At 37.2% G+C, this 7,658-nt stretch overlaps 1 non-coding gene and 1 pseudogene across 1 annotated transcript; one reads left to right on the forward strand and one right to left on the reverse strand.

Moving 5' to 3' along the window:
* The first annotated feature begins 311 nt into the window (after positions 1 to 311).
* Positions 312 to 6,205, forward strand: LOC134484777 (aldose reductase-related protein 2-like; annotated as a pseudogene).
* Positions 6,206 to 6,438: 233 nt separating this feature from the next.
* LOC120100331 (small nucleolar RNA SNORD116) lies at positions 6,439 to 6,531 on the reverse strand. The gene has a single exon (XR_005500102.1). It is a non-coding gene; the product is annotated as a small nucleolar RNA SNORD116 (small nucleolar RNA).
* Positions 6,532 to 7,658: the final 1,127 nt, after the last annotated feature.

The raw sequence follows: 7,658 nt of genomic DNA on the forward strand, positions 1-7,658 counted from the left end.
AATGTATATGGAGCTGATGTCACAAACAGTAACCTTATATATGTTAGTAAATTTGTGGTAAAATTAATTAAAAGTTCATTCAGTAACTCAAAAAGACAATGAACTCAGACCTGTCTCACTAATATAGAAAATTTGAATCTAGTTAGAACTTCCCAAATTGGGTATACCCATTATGACAACAAACCAAAAATTCTCTATAGCTAACCACATCTATGTGAAGCTTGGTTAGGGATTTATGCTGTCTGTATACAACCAAATATTTAAGTACAGGGCTATCACCTCATATACATCCCCAGCGTCTTTCCGTAAACATGTTGGTTATTGCCCACATAGCTACTACACCTACCAGAAGTACAACAGACTATTGATGCCTTGCATAGATTTAAAATACAATATCTGCTGAATCATCTGTGGATCTAGAAAATGCAGAGAGATTGCCTAAATACTTCATCTACATATTACCGAAGACAAATAACCAAGTTATATACTTCATGGTCAGCCTAATAGCTGCCTTCCAGAGGCAGCATCTATAATTAAAGGAGTACTGAGGTACTGTGAAACAAAATCAGTATTTTCAGACAGATTGCTTACTTTGTGGTGATTCTCATTGAGCCTTAAAGATTGAGGTTATCTATCCTTAGTAGGTTCTCTTCTACTTCTCAGTTTTTAGTGTTGATCCTATCATAAAGAATTGATTTCATAATATCAATTATAGCCAACACTGGTGTGTGTGTGTGTGTGTGTGTGTGTGTGTGTGTGTGTATGTTTGTTTCTTTTGATTTGGTTTTGGTTTTGGTGTTTTGGTTATTTGTTTTCAAAGGACCTGAAAAGTGCTAGCACCTAATCACTCAAGAACATATTGATTTGGAACCCATTAAACAAGCACTATTGGGCAAGGAGATCATTCTCAAACATCAGTGATCTAAATTTTTGGATGGCTAGCATAGACAGTTTCTTTGTGATTATTTTGTAATACTTATAAGGATAATAAAATTTTAATTACTTAAAGATACAATTTTATCAACTTAAGAATTCCCATCAGTCCCTGTTGATATATATCAAGAAATATGCCAGATATTTGATGCAATATCACATCTTGTTCTGAGAAAAAATTCATAAATGTAAGTGCTTTGTCCTTGCTGATCTATGGCAACAGAATAAATATATAAATTGATAAGACAAATAGAAGCATGTATTTTAGTTTGCTACCTGCAGAATGGAAAAGTTCATATGTGCCTCCATGTTAACTCATCTTCCAATATGTTCTTCCAAAGTTAGTACATTTGTCTATATAATTCACCACATCAAATGTTTTCTAAAATGATGGGTCAGATAAATTAAATCATCAATGGAATGGTTAAGATTCCATTGATAACAAGAAATACCAGTATTCATAAGGACAAAATCAAGTTGCCTTAAAATTTAAGAATTAACATATTCATTAATTTGTTGTTATATTAAGATATAAAAAGCTTAAAAAGCTATTATAGTACAATAAATGAAAACTACCTAATATTGATCACAATATTGAAGTTTCATTAGCTTGACAAGCTGACAATTTTTAGACACTACAAAAGGGTATGCTACATGACATTCTGTTCAAAGTGCTCACAGCATTTAGGCAAAGTATGAACACACAATAAAATATGGATATGCAATTAGAATGATTGTGTTGGGAAACAGTGCACAAGGAAAGACACTGATCCCTCTTACCATGACTCAACTCTTTATTATAAAGATGTTGTCTAGCCATCCTTCTGAGGCCTAAGAATTGTTCAGGCAACCGACATCTCAGAATAGCCCAGCTTCTCCATGCAAAGTTATCATAGAAGGCATCTTCAGGAAGAATAAAATGTCCTAAAATTACAAAAGAGAATAAAATTGCACCTTTGTAGAATTTACTATAACAGTGAAAGCTACAGTATTTGAATCAGCAAAGTATAAACAGTAGCAAGCACATCCTTGAATATTGAATGCAAAAATAGAATTAATATGAGGTAAATATTACAAAGAGTGAGAGTTACCTCTAGAGTTTATCATTGTGATTTTTCAGATCAAAGAAGCTAGCTCTAATGAGAAAAGTCAGCAACTATTTTATGAAGTTAAGAAAAAATGTTTAAATTAAATTGTGACATAATAGATATCTTCAAATTCCAAGGAGATTTATTTTGTCAGTACACATTGTTAATAATCACATTTATAAATTTGATCTTGAGTATAATATATCTGAAGACAAATAGCCAAGTTATATACTTCATGGTCAGCCTAATAGCTGCCTTCTACAGGCAGCATCTATAATTAAAGGAGTACTGAGGTATTCTGAAACAATCAGTATTTTCAGACAGGTTACTTACTTTGTGGTGATTCTCATTGAGCCTTAAAGATTGAGGCTATCTATCCTTTGTAGGTTCTCTGCTACATCTCAGTGTTTAGTGATAAATTTCTGTAGAGCTTAAGAACAGAAAAGAAGTATGAGGAAAGATGTGTAACACTTATATTTATTGTTCATATTGCGTAGAACTCTCAATATTTTTGGCATTATCTGGAGCATGTCGTCATATATTACATGAAGCAATTTTCTAGGTTACATAGTTGAGGTTCTCTTTATTTCTGTGTGTTTGACTTTTTCTTCTACTGAGAGGGACCAGGCATTCAAGCCATCAATAAGTATTTGGTATCTCACATAGTGCCATAGGAATATAAGATGAATGAACTAAACACACAGCACTGATAAAAACTTCTGATCATTAGACTAAATATAAAAACACATTCTATGAATGTCTGTTATAAATCTTTAAGCATGTTAGACCTGAATACTGTATATGATTATATTTTTTAAACTTCTGTTGTTGTGATAAAATATCATGACCAAAATCAACTATTGCAATAAGGAGTTTATTTTGGCTTGTGATTCAGATGGAGACAATATCTGTAGGCAAGACATGCTAACATGCATTTGGAGAAAGAATATAAGAGATATATCCTCAAATCTAAATATAATTTAAAGAAAGCACAGTGAGTGTATGGAGAGTTTGAAAATTCTCAAATCCCACCTCCAGTAAGAATCCACAAACAGCACCACCTAGGTGAAGACTAAGTATTCACATATATGCCTCCATCACTGGATACTTCTTTAAATATCCATTATGACTATTTTTTTCAAATTTATGGTTTCTGAATTCCCTGATACAAAATATTAACAAGGAAAATATACTATCCACCAAATAATCATAAGTCCAAGACAAATCAAGGTTAGAAATAGCCCAACCGAATTCATAAATAGTATAAGAACACATTCAATTGGTGACAACCTTCTTCATATTAATTATTGTAAATTATTAGATAAGTATTTTTAAAGTCCTATTAATATAAGCTATTATTGTTTTCTTTTGATACAAATGAAACAGTCAAAAACTACAACTGTGCATGAGATGTTACATAATGAACCATTGTAAATAATAGAAGCAAATAATCATAACAAAAATAAAAGCCAATTGAATAGGATTATTAATTTATAAATTTGATAATTATTCTGTTTATGGACACTTAGATTGAATCTGTATTAGAGCTGTGAATGAGGCTGGTGTGTGTAACATGAGACTTTAGGAAGTCTTCCACTTCCTACTTTCATTGGCTGTAAAATTTTTATAAAATCTAGACTTCAGACATCTGACCTCAGAAAGATTTTATCAGCAATCATGCTCATCTTCGTGGAGCTCAGAACAAAGCCAAGATGCCTATTATGGGCCTGGCCATGTGGAATTCTTCACCAAACCAATTCAAAAAAGCTATGAAGGCTGCCATTGGTAGCAGGTATAATATTGACTGTATGCATATTACAATGAGAATTAGGTTGGACAAGAATGTGAGGTGGAAGAATCTCTTCACTGTCAGCAAGTTATGGTCAACACGCTTTGAGAAAAAACTGCTAAAGGAAACCTTTCAGAAGACCCTCATGGATCTGAAGCTGGATGATTTGGACCACTATTTTATTCACTGGCCTCAGGGACTTCAGCCAGAAAAGGAATAATTCCCCAAAATGAATAAAGGATATATCCTCACCAGTAAGATAACATTATGGAAGCCTGGGATGTCATGGAGGAATTCGTGGATAAGGGAAATGTGTTTTCACTACAAACAATTCTGAATTGAGAGGCTCCTGAACAACCCTGGAGTGAAGAATAAGCCAGTGGCAAACAACATTGAGTGACACTCTTACCTCACCCAGAAAAAAATAAAACTGATAAAGTGCTCTCCTTTCAAAGATATCACCATCATGACCTTCCCTCCTCTACAACTTTGCCTTCATAATCCATATCAGAGATATTTTTCCTCCAAGGAACTGTTTGGGGACATAAGTTTCCCAATTCTATCACCGAATTCCAGGAGGTTACCAAGCAACGGAATTCTTAAAATGGGACAAAGCCAATATCTGATCCTGAAAAGTACAGTAGTATGTACATCACTTGAGAACCATCCAAAGAAATTGGCACGAGGTACACAACAGAATGAGATCACTAACAAGGCTCAATGGAAGGTGCCTACAAAAATAAGTAAATCTTAGATCAGCTGGATATCCCAGAGACAATCAGGCCTTACTCTTCCCATGGAAACCACCAGAATCTTAATACCTTTGGCCACAATCGAAGCACCCTCCAAAATCATGACCTACTACACCTATTAGTCCTGCTCTGTCTTCAATGAGACCCGATTCAAATATCATATAAGATTCTCATCCACATTAGATGAGAAGACTACTTAAGTACTCTGTGATTATCTCGCTTCTCTTTTTCTCTGAAATTGTATTGCAGTGACTCTCACTGCTTCTCTGTTTCTCAGTCACATTTTCTCTATTTGATTTCCTTTTTTCTGTCAATCAAGATATCTGCTTTAATATCACCGTGTCCTCTTTTCCACTTCAGCCCCCCTTCTCTCCCTCTCCCTCTCTCTCTCTCTCTCTCTCTCTCTCTCTCTCTCTCTCTCTCTCCCTCTCTCTCTCTCTCTCCCTCTCTTTCGGTCTCTCACTGTCTTCCTCTGTCTCACACATGCTTATCCTCTGCAAAAATAGTTCTTTTTCTCTTTCTCTCTCCATTCTCATATATCTCCTATTCAGGTTTTGACTGCTACTAAATTCATGTTAGTGCTATTGCTGGGGTATCTGACATTGATCACCACAGAGAAAGTGTCTGTTCAAACTCTCTCAGGTCACCAAACACAAGCATAACCTGTCGTCACTGAGACATATGTAATTATAAACAGCATGATCCTAAGCATGCAGCACACTTTCACAATTAATTGGAAACACAATATCTTGTTGATATTTGCTTGGAGAAAAGAACACTGTCTAAGATTACAGGACTTACCATCAGCCCCAAAACACATAGCCAAAATGCCAAGTTAACCTTCAGCGAGGCCACATCAAAAAACATAAAGGAAAGATAATCCCACAGACACTCCATGCCTATCTTGTATGGCTATAACAAAATAAAAATTAGTAGAAGGACTCTGTGTAAGAAACAAAGTTGCATGCTCACTTTCTTAGATCCTAGAAGAGGATGAGATGTATGTCCAGACCAAATTTGGTTCAGTCAATCCATAAGAATTGCTGGCAAACTAGCTGGATAGACTGAGAAAAAATGTCCCAACAATAAACATAGAAACTAGGATTAAAATGGGTGTCCTACATAAATCCATGAAGGTGATATGAATCCTGGGACATTTGAAAGCAGGCACTTCTAGAAACCACCGACATGAAGGTTACATACCAACCCTTTAAATTTCAAGGGTCTCTTTCCAACCTATTTGCCATGGCCACAATCAGTCTTTCAAGAAGACAGAGCTTTGGGGCTGGGGATTTAGCTCAGTGGTAGAGCGCTTACCTAGGAAGCACAAGGCCCTGGGTTCGGTCCCCAGCTCCGAAAAAAAAAAGAACCAAAAAAAAAAAAAAAAAAAAAAAAAAAGAAGCCAGAGCTTTGTTTTCACACAGGAAGTGTACACATTCCCATAGTTCTGGAGAATTGCTACTGCCTCATTCCACATGTCGCCTGTAACCTTCCCTTTATGTATCTCTGTTTTATGAAACAGAAGGGTTATCATTTATGCGAAGGCCTCAGACAGGGACCGAAACACATTTCCTGACATTCCAGTGTACATTATGGAACTATACTGCCCCCGCTATACTTACATTTGCCTCACAGCCTACTGAACATAATTGAAGGATGGAGTTGGTTGGGGTACCCTCCAAGATACTGACTATGATCTCCTCAAATGGAAAGCATGTTATTAATAAAGCAAAAGGTGAAGCCTTGATATAGGCCATGATTTCTGGTGATTTAGGCATGCAAATAATATTCTGAAGGCTCTCTTACTGGATCCAAGTCTCGCAAGATGAATGGAGGCCTTGTGAGTCCCTCAGTGACATTTGTGATCCCAGGTGCTGGACCTCAGTCACGATGATAGCGGCAGTATTGAGTTTTCACTCATCTTGTTCAGCTTTCCATGGAATGTTTTATTGGAAAATATTATCGATCCAAGCACGCTGTTGTACCCCCTGCTATGAACTTAGTGTACTCAAACTAGATCAGGTTTGGCGAGCAAACAGAATTCAAGACATCCACATCCTTTACCACGAACCAATGGGCCTATTCTCCAATCACAGGAGTAGCCACAGGCAGTGAGCCTGAACCAGGTCCCAAAGGATCATGATTCAATGTTGGGAACTCCTGCGAGCTCCATCAACACCTGAGCACTTTGAGTTCCTTTGGTAATTCAAGTGTTTCTTTCTTTTTTTTTTTTTTTATTATTAACTTGAGTATTTCTTATATACATTTCGAGTGTTATTCCCTTTCCCAGTTTCCGGGCAAACATCCCCCTCCCCCCTCCCCTTTCTTATCGGTGTTCCCCTCCCCACCCTCCCCCCATTGTCCCCCTCCCCCCAACAGTCTAGTTCACTGGGGGTTCAGTCTTAGCAGGACCCAGGGCTTCCCCTTCCACTGGTGCTCTTACTAGGATATTCATTGCTACCTATGAGGTCAGAGTCCAGGGTCAGTCCATGTATAGTCTTTAGGTAGTGGCTTAGTCCCTGGAAGCTCTGGTTGCTTGGCATTGTTGTACATATGGGGTCTCGAGCCCCTTCAAGCTCTTCCAGTTCTTTCTCTGATTCCTTCAACGGGGGTCCTATTCTCAGTTCAGTGGTTTGCTGCTGGTATTCGCCTCTGTATTTGCTGTATTCTGGCTGTGTCTCTCAGGAGCGATCTACATCCGGCTCCTGTCGGTCTGCACTTCTTTGCTTCATCCATCTTGTCTAATTGGATGGCTGTATATGCATGGGCCACATGTGGGGCAGACTCTGAATGGGTGTTCCTTCAGTCTCTGTTTTAATCTTTGCCTCTCTCTTCCCTGCCAAGGGTATTCTTGTTCCCCTTTTAAAGAAGGAGTGAACCATTCACATTTTGATCATCTGTCTTGAGTTTCATTTGTTCTAGGCATTTAGGGTAATTCAAGCATTTGGGCTAATAGCCACTTATCAGTGAGTGCATACCATGTATGTCTTTCTGTGTTTGGGTTAGCTCACTCAGGATGATATTTTCCAGTTCCAGCCATTTGCCTAAGAATTTCATAAAGTCGTTGTTTTTGATAGCTGAGTAATATTCCATTGT

Source organism: Rattus norvegicus, chromosome 1 (assembly GCF_036323735.1).
Source record: "Rattus norvegicus strain BN/NHsdMcwi chromosome 1, GRCr8, whole genome shotgun sequence".
NCBI lineage: Eukaryota > Metazoa > Chordata > Mammalia > Rodentia > Muridae > Rattus > Rattus norvegicus.